Here is an 11439-nt window from a genome sequence, read left to right as displayed (position 1 = left end):
AACCCTAAGCTAAGTAAGGGTTCAAAAGATAGTTTGTAGAAAAAATACTGTTCCTCAACAGTAGCGACAAGAGCTGTAAATGATTATTGAAACTCAAAATATCAACTTCACTGCTATACATTACATTGTAGGTACTCTATTAGTTACCACAGAGCAGCTCCTGTGAATCCTGCAACTGCGGGAGCTCTGGAGCTCTACTTGCTTGTTCTGTATGATATAGAGAAATTCCCATGACCTCTTATGGCAAGTAACCAGTAGCATCTCATTCACAATTCCAGACCAGACTGGGGCCAGTGCTGTGGCGTAGCATGTAAACCAGAGTACCAGACCTAAGGATACCTCTTCTGAAACTCTTACCACATGGTGCTGGAAAGCATGACAGTGCATCATTTTTGCATGCCTTGTAGGCACAAAGAAAAGTTCTCTCCACTATCTGAAGCTCTATGATTGTTGCTGCTGGTGTTATAAACCCTGGAATAACACTCATCTGTGGGAGTTAGACAGTCCTGACTATATTCCTATGCTTCAGGCTGGAATTCAATCCCTGGAATAATTGGCAGTCAACCTGAGAGACCTGGATAAGGACCCCACTGTATCCTGTATCTCCAGGGCTGTCACTCTGTGTACTGTATTTCAGAGTCATGTAAATACACCTAGACCCTAGGGTATGGAGCCTTTGAGCATTCCAGTGCTCCAGACCCAGACCTGCTGGTATACAACCCTCAGCATAAACTGTATTCACCCTGTAGGCCTAGGGGAATGTCTCCTTAACATTTCCCAAACTTGGGACTTGAGCTCATGATGCTAAATTTCTGGGTATTAGTCAGGCTAACATCAGGACCTGGGGAATGTCTTATCAACATTGTATAGTTAAAGGGCCATAAGTTTTGCTCCCACAAGCACCAGAAATACTCATATTTGCCTGATAGAAAAAGATAGCATAACCAGAAATGTGGATACAGATATCACAAACCCAAGTATGACTGACAACTCTCTAGGAACTAAGGACCTATGGAAGCTCATGCCATTTCAAAGTCTTACTATAACATTCACAAAAGGCTGAAGAACAGACCTGCGGTGTATGTAGACAATGCTGACACTGATTACTGCTGAAGAAATCAAGTCTCAAAAAACTTCAAAAGATTTAAATCATACCATGTACCTTCTCATACTGAAATCAAAGTAGTCATCAATAATAAAAAGTAAGAAGGGCAATAGAAAATTCATAGGTACATGAAAATTATATAACATGAGACTGAATTACCAACATATCATTTGAAAAATTTAAAAAGAGGTCAGACAATTTTTTAAATTAATATGAAAACATGACATCAAATCATAGAATGTAGCAAAAGCAGTATTAAGAGGAAATTTTATAGTGGCAAATATTTACATTAAAATTCAAAAGATCTTAAATAAATTATCTAATGATGCATTTGAAAAACCCAGAAAAAGAAAAATAAACCACAAGCAAAAATAGTAGTGCACAAGAAATAAGAAATATAAGAACAGTCATAAGTGAAGTTGAAACTAAATAATATTAGAGATACAAAACAAATAGCTGGTTCTTTAAGAAGATAAAAAAACCAGAAAAGCCTTTATCCAGAGTAACCAAAGAAAGAAGAAAAAACTTTAATAAATAAAATTAGAGAAGAAAAGTAAAAATTACAATTGATACCACATAATATGATGGGTCATGAAAAGCTGATATGAACAACTGTGTGTTAACAAATTGAAAATCCTCAAAGAAATGGATAAATTCCTGAATATGTATAACATATCAAGATTAAACAAGGAAGATACAGAAAATATAAACAGGCCATAGCAAGGAATACTACTGAAGTAGTTATTAAAAGTTTTGCATCAAAGAAAGCCCTAAATTCTACAAAACATTTAAAAGGGAATAACTCTAATATTTTTTTAAAATTATTGCAAAATATTTTAAAGTGTACAAAACTGTAGAGAGCCAGCAGTGTACAGAAGGGGGTAAAACCATCAACATTTGTGGATTACATGATGTACCTGGATGAAAACTAAGCACTAAGCCAAAAAGCTGTTAGAACTTATAAATCAGTTCAATGAAATCAGTTACAATGTGAACAAACCAAAACCGGTGGATTTTTATGTGCCAACTAGGCCAGGCCAGAGCCAGAAACCAGGAGTTTCTTCTGGTCTCCCATATGGGTTCAGGGGCTCAAGAACATGGGACATCTTCCACAGCTTTCCCAGGCTATTAGCAGGAAGCTGGATCATAAGTGGAGGTACCAGGACTCAAACCGGTGCCCATATGGAATGCTGGTTTTGCAGGCAGTAGCTTTACAGGCTATGCCACAATGCCAAGCCCTCTATTGATCATATACCTAGTAATCTGTGTCATTCCAATTTTTAATCAGGTCAAGGCATCATAGTACCTGATTCAAAGCATACTACAAAGTTTCTGTACCAGTACCATGTTGTTTTGATAACAACTGCCCTGTAGTATGTCCTGAAATCTGGTATTGTGATGCCTCCAGCTTTGTTTTTGTTGTACAAGATTGCTATAGCTATTTGAGGTCTCCTATGTCTCCATATAAATTTCAGCATCATATTTCCAGATCTGAGAAGAAGGTCTTCGGTACCTTGATTGGAATTGCATTGAATGTATAAATTGCTTTTGGGAGAATGAACATTGTGATGATATTGATTCTTCCAATCCATGAGCATGGAAGATTTTTCCATTTTTTGGTATCCTCTTCTATTTCTTTCTTTAAGATTTTGTAATTTTCATCATAGAGATCTTTAACGTCCTTGGTTAAGTTTATTCCAAGGTATTTGATTGTTTTTGTAGCTATTGTGAATGGGATTGATCTTAGAAGTTCTTCCTCAGCCATGGCATTGCCTTGTGTATACAAAGGCTGTTGATTTTTGTGCATTGATTTTATATCCTGTACTTTGCCAAACTCTTCTATGAGTTCCAATAATCTCTTAGTAGAGTTCTTTGGGTCCCCTAAATAAAGAATCATATCATCTGCAAAGAGGGATAGTTTGAGTTCTTCCTTCCCAATTTGTATCCCTTTAATTTCTTTTTCTTGCCTAATAGCTCTGGCTAAAATTTCCAGAACTATATTGATAACAGTGGTGAGAGTGGGCATCCCTGTCTAGTACCAGATCTCAGTGGAAATGCTTCCAACTTTTCCCCATTCAATAGGATGTTGGCTGTGGGTTTTCCATAAATTGTTTGATTCTATTGAGGAATGTTCCTTCTATACCCAGTTTGCTTGGATTTTCATCATGAACGGGTGTTGTATTTTATCAAATGCTTTCTTGGCATCTATTGAGATAATCATATGGTTTTTCTTCTGCAATTTGTTAATGTGGTGTATCACATTGTTTTGAAAACATTGAACCATCCCTGCATACCAGGGATAAATCCCACTTGGTCTGGGTGGATGATTTTTCTGATGTGTGGTTGCATTCTATTGGTGAGAATTTTATTGAGGATTTTTGTGTCTATGTTCATCAGGGATATTGGTCCTTGATTGTTTTTCAATGCTGCATCTTTTTCCGGCTTAGGAATTAAGGTGATGCTGGCTTCATAGAAAGAATTTGGGAGGATTCCCTCTTTTTCAATTGTTCTGAATAGTTTGAGAAGAAATGGGATTAGTTCTTCTTTAAATGTCTGGTAGAATTCAGCAGTGAATCCATCTGGTCCTGAGCTTTTCTTTGTTGGGAGGGCCTTTATTACTGTTTCAATTTCTGTCTCAGTTATGGGTCTGTTTAGGTTTTCTATGTCTTCCTGGTTCAATTTAGGTAGATTGCATGTGTCCAGGAATCTATCCATTTCTGATAGGTTTCCCTGTTTGCTGGCATACAAGCCCTTGTAGTAATTTCTGATGATTCTTTTTATTTCTGTGGTGTCTGTTGTTACATTTCTTTTTCATCTCTGATTTTATTGATTTGGGTCTTTTCTCTTTTTTTTTTTGGTTAGTTGAGCCAATGGTGTGTCAATTTTATTCATTTTTTAAAAAAACCAGCTCTTCACTTGGCTCAATTTTGTAATGTTTGTTTGGATTCAATCCTGTTGATTTCTTCCCTGATTTTAATTATTTCTCTTCTCCTACTAGATTTGGGTCTGGTTTGCTGCAGATTTTCTAGATCCTTGAGATGCGTTGAAAGCTCATTTATTTGGTGCCTTTCCAATGTCTTCATGTAGGCACCTATTGCTATAAACTTTCCTTTGAACACTCCTTTGCCGTGTCCCATAAGTTTTGATATGTTGTGTTGTTATCCTCATTTACTTCCAGAAAGTTTTTGATTTCTCTTTTGATTTCTTGAATGACCCATTGTTCATTCAGGAGCAGGTTGTTCAGTCTCCATGTGTTTGCATACTTTCTAGGGCTTCCTGAGTTGCTAATTTCCAACTTCATTCCTTTATGGTCTGAGAAGCTGCATGGTATGATTCTAATTCTTTTAAATTTCCTGAGACTTGCTTTATGGCCTAGTATGTGGTCAGTCCTAGAGAAGGTTCCATGTACTGCTGAGAAGAATGTAAAATCTTTAAATGTAGGATTGAAAGTTCTGTAGATATCTGTTAGATCCATTTGGGCAATAGTGTCTATTAAATCTGCTATTTCCTTGTTGATCTGTCCAGTTGATCTGTCTATTTCTGAGAGTGGAGTATTGAAGTCCCCCAGTAATATTGTATTGGAATCTAAGTCCCCCTTTAAATCCCTTAACATACCTTTTAAATAAACCGGTGCACTGTAATTAGGTGCATATGCATTTATAATAGTTACATCTTCCTGTTGAATTGATCCCTTAATCATTATATAGTGTCCATTTTGTCTCTCTTTACAGTTTTTGTGTTAAAGTTTATTTTGTCTGATATTAATATGGCTACATCTGCTTTTTTTTTGGTTTTTTTTTGGTTGGCATGGAATAGCTTTTTCCAACCTTTAACTTTCAGTCTGCATGCATCTTTGTTGGAAAGATGTGTTTCTTGTAGGCAGCAAATAGATGGGTTTTGTTCCTTAATCCATTCAGCCAGTCTGTGCCTTTAAACTGGAATGTTGAGTCCATTAACGTTCATTGTGACTATTGATAATTAGTGACTTTGCCCTGTCATTTTCCCAAAGATATTTTCTGGTATATGCTTTGAGCTCCCTATGATCTTTTGATGTGAGGTTTCTTTCCTATACCTTCTTTTATATTGATTTCCGTGTTTCTATGTTTCTGTGTGTAGCACATCTTTAAGCATTTTTTGCAGGGCTGGATGAGTGGCGACAAATTCTTTCAATTTCTGTTTGCTATGAAAAGTCTTTATTTCACCTTCATTCACAAATGAGAGCTTAGCAGGATATAATATTCTGGGCTGGCAGTTTTTCTCTCTTAGTACCTGTGCTATATCTCGCCATTCCCTCCTAGCTTGTAGGGTTTCTGATGAGAAGTCAGCTGTGAGTCTGATTGGAGATCCTCTGAGAGGAATCTGACATTTCTCTCTTGCACATTTTAGGATCTTTTCTTTATGTTTCACTGTGGTGTGGTTCATTACAACGTGTCGTGGTGAGGATCTCTTTGGGGCATGTTTATTAGGGGTTCTATGAGCTTCCTGTACTAGGATGTCTCTGTCCTTCTCCAGACCCGGGAAATTTTCTGCTAGTATCTCACTAAAAAGGCCTTCTAATCCTTTCTCCCTCTCCATGCCTTCAGGAACTCCTAGAACCTGAATGTTGAGTTTTTTAATAGTATCCTGAAGATTCCTGACACTGTGTTTTAGATTTCTAATTTCCTCTTCTTTTCTTTGGTTTGACTGTATATTTTCCTGTTCTCTGTGTTCTAAGTTTGATATTCTCTCTTTTGCTTCACCCATTCTGTTTTTAAGGCTCTCTAATGTGTTTGTCATCTGATCTATTGAATTCTTCACTTCATTATGATTTCTCGTCACTATCACAGTTTCCTGTTGTACTAGTTGTTTTGTTTCATTTTGATTCCTCCTTAATATTTCATTTTCACGAGAGAGATTTTCTATCTTGTCCATTAAGGATTTCTGTTTCAAGATTTGTTTCTGAGAACTTCTTAATGTCCTTATCAATTTTTTGAGATCTGCTTCTTGCATTTCTTCTATCTCATCATCTTCATAATCTTGAATTGGGGTGTCTATTTCATTTGGGGGCATCATAATGTCTTCCTTGTTCTTGTTACCTTGGTTTTTGCATTTGTTGCTTGGCATATTAGAGATATTCTTTGGTTTCTTCGCTGAGGTGCTTTTTCTTGTTATAGTTGACTCTAGACTAAGTGGACTGTCTGCTTTTGATGGATTCTTAGAGGCTTGAGGTGGGTGTGGCCTGAGAGCTCTGTTTGGTTCTTCAGAGTTAGGGGTGTACCAAAGGTGACTCACCCAGGTTGTTGTCTCTCTTGCTCGCTCACGTGCTCTCTCTCTCTTTGACTCAGAAGGGAAGTAATTCCTCACAGCTGAGTGGAATCGAGGGTACTCAATGTATGAAATCTGGCCCCTGTGGGTATTCGTCTGCTCTACCACTGGAACCACACAAATAGTTTATGCAGCCCTCAGTGTGGTCTCAAATTTCTCCTCAGTCTCTCACCAGGTTTCCAAGGTTACTGAGTTTTTGTACTCTGCGAGTTCTCTCAGCCTCCCCTCAGATTTTCACAGTCTCAGTTCATTAACTCCACACTTTCACTAGGTCCTAACCTCCTGTTATTTCTCCCCACCAGAGTCAGGTTTTTCTGCTCGGCTATTGGAGGGCACTGCTTTATGTCTGTCCAAAATGGCCCCTGCTCTTTATCTTGCTCGGCTTTGTAAGGTGAGTGGAGAGAGGGGCTAGTGTCCATGCTGGTTCCCCTTATTTATTCATTTTTTTCTCTCCTCCAGTCAGTCTGGTTAACTTTTCCCGGGGCTTCAAGCCTCATTCCATCTATTCTCTTTCTGCCTTTCCCCACCAATGTCTTGGGTTACTGAGGTTTTTGTGTCACCTCCCCTTCCGGTGCTGGCATGCAGACTCCACCTCTGGGCTTCTGCACGGTGGGCAACCTTGCTCTCCCTGTAGATTCTCTGTGTCACATCCACTAGATCCAGAAGAGTTTTCTCTGCAATTTTTCCCAAGCCTTTTCCTGAGACTACAGTAACTCCTCTTTTATTAAACTATCTTTTCCCACACTATCAGTGTGCGCCCGCACTATTCTGCCCGAGTTCTATGTTTATGATTGCTTCTGTCAATTATAGTTCATGGGATTAGAGTTGTTGGTGGATTAGGAATGCTTAAATCTTTATCCATTGACTTCACACTAGTCTTTACAATGTCAGGCAATATTCTTTGGGTAGATTGCTCTTTCTTGCCGAATTGAAAATTTCATGGGGACAAGAAAAATGTTTGCCCTGAAATTCACTCAGCATCTCAACAGAGTAAGTCTCTTAGTTCAATGAATAAATGAGGATATAGAAACAAGCAAATATGAGTGTAACTCCCAAGAACTGTCTAGTAGAGGAGATAAGGAAATAGAAATCTATTTGAAGACTGTCACAATTAGGGTTGAGGTGTATAAACAGGAACCATCCAAGCCAACAGGTCAAATGTTCACCCTTGCTCTATAAGGCATTCCATTCATTTATTTAATAAGCATTTATTGAACAATCTTCTGTGTTGTATGTGGAAAGAACAACCAGCCACTTTTTTTCCCTAGAAATTGAAGTAAGAGACACTGAACAATCAGATACAGGCAGGGAGAGTGGGCTGAATCACAAAAGGCTTTGGACACAAAGTAAGGAAAATAAAAGACAGTGGGTAAATTAAGGTTTATTAAAGATAATTTAGTGGGATCCATGCAGAGGTACTGTGTCAGTGAGAATGAAGAAAAGGCAAACATTACATTGAGATCTACATGTAGAGTCAACGGGAGTTCAATGCTTAATATGGTGGATGAAGGCAGATGGAAACTCATGTGTAAATCTTAATTTGGATTTTATTTTTAAAGGATAAGATGTTCTCACCACATTAATGTTCATCAGTAACAAAAGGCTACCTCCAATCAACTCACAAAGTTTGCATAAATCTAGAACACAATTTCATGGGTCAATGTTATGTATAAGCCAAATGTAAATCATCAAGCCTATCATGTTAACTGCTACCATATACAATGGTCCTCACTATGATGCAGTTACTTGGAAATTAGAAGACATATGGGGTCAGCGCTGTGGTGTAGTGGGTAAAACCTCTGCCTGCAGGACCAGTATCCCATATGGGCAACAGTTCAATTCCCAGCTTCTCCACTTCTGATCCAGCTCTCTGCTGTGACCTGGGAAAGCAGTAGAAGGTGACCCAAGTCCTTGAGCCCCTACACCCACATTGGAGACCCAGAAGAAACTCCTGACTCCTGGCTTCTGATCAGCTTAGCTCTAGCCATGCATCCATCTGGGGAGTGAACCAGCATATCAAAGATTTTCAAGGCAGACAGGTGAGCAAGTGAAGCAATCTGAAATTTTACCTGGGAATACTAGAGAAGAGGAGAGATTTGCAGGCTAGAAACAGAGCAAAGAGACAGCAAAATAATCTATCCTTGTTGCCCCTTCCCCAAGACACACAATTAACCTCTTTGTAAATGAGAATTGATGGTAGTAGTGATGTAGGAAGTTCTGCGTGAAGGGCCCAATGTGGCTAACTTTCTGTTTGTCTTTCCTGCAAAAGGTATAGTAAATGATATTTACTTAAAACATACACATAGCTTGGGGCTTGACTGAGAGTTCTTGCAAAATATAAGTACACCTTGTGAACTTGAAAGATGAAAACTGTGTGGCCCCTCATGGGGGATTTGGAGTTCTGTAATTACAGCTGGACTTTGTCACTGGTGGTGCACACTGTTGTCTCTACTAGAGTCCACGGCCACTCTTATGGCATTTACCCTGGTTGGACATTTTCTCAGATTCCCAGCTAAAAAGCACCAAACATGAATGCCTTTAGCTAAAGAGTGAAATCTATCTGAACTGCAGCAGATTGTGATTGAATACATTTTTATCGTAGAATTTCTACCAGAAATCACCTTCATCAAAGCATGCTTTGTTCTGACTTTATCATACACGGTGATGGAGCAAGGACAAAAGCCTTGGATCCATGTTGACCTCTTACATAGCAACAAGCAGGCCCCTGTTTTTCTGTCTTGCCAATACAGCTCCACCCTACTTTAACCAGGCCTGTCCTGCCTTGACTTTTGGACACAGTCCTCAGCCTGAAACTCTTCAGGCTCACATTGTTATCTCAAAGGACCCTGAAATCTAGTCCAAACTCTCCCTCTTTCTCATCAGCCCAGCATTAGCTCACAACTCCAAGCCCTTTCAGACTACTTTGTTCTATATAAACCACTGTTCTGTAAGGCAGGAGGTCTTCTCACTGCTGTATGCTCAATGGCAACTCTTTCCCATGCACTCACCCATGCATTGTCCTATATGAGGTCTAGAACACTCTAGGGAAGGATACAGGAGACATCAAGTCTCTGCAGCTGCATGATGTGTTGATTGGGCTTATAAGCTCAGAGTATAGGAACTCAAGTGTGGCCTACTGGATACAATCTGATAGCACAGTAGTAGTAAAAATGGTAAAATAGTATTCATTGAGTGATTATATGCTAGACATGGCTAGTAGTGTTTTAAAATGTGTTGTCCCATTTCATTTCTGCTTCAGCTCTAGATACTACTATTGTCATCATTTTCCAGATGAAGAAGAATGGAGATTACCCAAGATGCTATATTGCTAAGCAGTGGCAAAGCCAGCATTCAAACCTGGAAGCATTTCTTAATGATGATGGTTACTTTTTGGTTGGATTTGTCAGAGTCTGGTTGATTATACATACTGTATATACTGTCTACACACTTAAGAAGGTTTTGCTTAAAAAATATTTATTTATTTTATTTGAAAGTCAGAGTTAGAAAGACACACACTCCACCAGGTTTTTCTTAAAAAAGATTTATTTATCTCATTTGAAAGTCAGAGTTAGAGAGAAAGACACACACTCCAGAAGGTTTAAAAAAAAAAAAAGATTTAATTCTCTTATTTGAAAGGCAGAGAGAGAGAGAGAGAGAGACATTCAATCCACTGGTTCACTCCTCAAATGGCTGCAATGGCCAGAGCTGGGCTGATCCAAATCCAGGAGTTTCTTCTGGGTCTCCCACTTGGTTGTAGGAGCTCAAGCATTTAGACCATCCTTCACAGCCTTCCCAGGCATATCAGCAGGGAGCTGAACCACAAGTGAAGCAGCTGAGATTCAAATCAAAGCCCATAGGGATGCCAAACTTCAGGAGATGGCTTTACCTGCTATGCTACAGCCCAAGATTAAGACTTTCAAAAGTCCTTATATACGGCCTAAGTTACAGAGAGGCAGAGTCAGTTAGCAAGGTCTTCCATCTGCTGATTCACTCCCAGATGAATGGCCCAGATGAATGGACAGAGCTGTGTCAATCTGAAACCAGGAGCCAGGAGCTTCTTTTGGGTCTCCTACACAAGTGCAGAGGCCCAAGGATTTGGACCATCTTCTACTGCTTTCCCAGGCAACAGCAGAGAGCTGGATCTGAAGCAGAGCATTTGGGACTTGAACCAGCACCCAGTACAGGATAAAGGCATGGCAGGCAGTACCTTTACCCGTTAAGACACAATGCCAGACCCATATGTTCTTAAAAGTAAGTTTTTGACTAATTTTTACAAAAATTTCCAGAGCTCGGAAGGAAAAAAAAAACCTTTTTAAAGAAAGCACTAAGAGGCTGGTGCTGTGGCACAGTGGGTTATTGCCATGGCCTGAACTTCTGGCATCCCATATGGGCACCAGTTTGAGGCCTTGCTGCTCTACTTCCTATCCAGCTCTTTGCTATGGCCTGAGAAATCAGTAGAAGATGGCCCAAGTCCTTGGGTCCCTGCACCTGCATGGGAGACCTGTAATAAGGTCCTGACACTTGGCTTCAGATCGCCCCAGCGCCAGCCGTTGTGGCCAGTTAGGGAGTGAACCATTGGATGGAAGACCTGTCTCTGTGTGTGTGTGTGTGTAACTCTGACTTACAAATAAATATATAAATCTTTAAAAAAAAAAGCACTAAAATTCTAAAGTAGAGCAATCAAGAATTAGTTACATAATACTGAATAAATAAAACAAATTTATGGATTTATGTTTTTATTTAAAATATTGTTGGTTCTGTATTTGAGTTTTTCACCTAAGTTCTGGACTATATCTGTACTTTCTATTGTTTATTAAGCTTTGATATACTTTTGTATATATGTGGAGTGTTCACCTTTTCCCCTAATTAATTCCTCTAAAATGTAAAACTTTTATTAGTGTTTTTGGTTTCTTATGCATTGTGGCTGTGTGAGTTCAGTAAGAATTTGTACTCATGGTATCATGTTATAACTGAGAACATTAGCATATCACAAATTAAGCACAGAACACAAGTGTTCCTAGACTTGCAGT

This window comes from Oryctolagus cuniculus, chromosome 3 (assembly GCF_051225735.1).
Source record: "Oryctolagus cuniculus isolate XC-2025 breed Fujian yellow rabbit chromosome 3, ASM5122573v1, whole genome shotgun sequence".
In the NCBI taxonomy this organism is placed as follows: Eukaryota; Metazoa; Chordata; class Mammalia; order Lagomorpha; family Leporidae; genus Oryctolagus; species Oryctolagus cuniculus.
The sequence above is the reverse complement of the archived record's forward strand: the minus strand, read 5'-3'. Positions refer to the sequence as shown.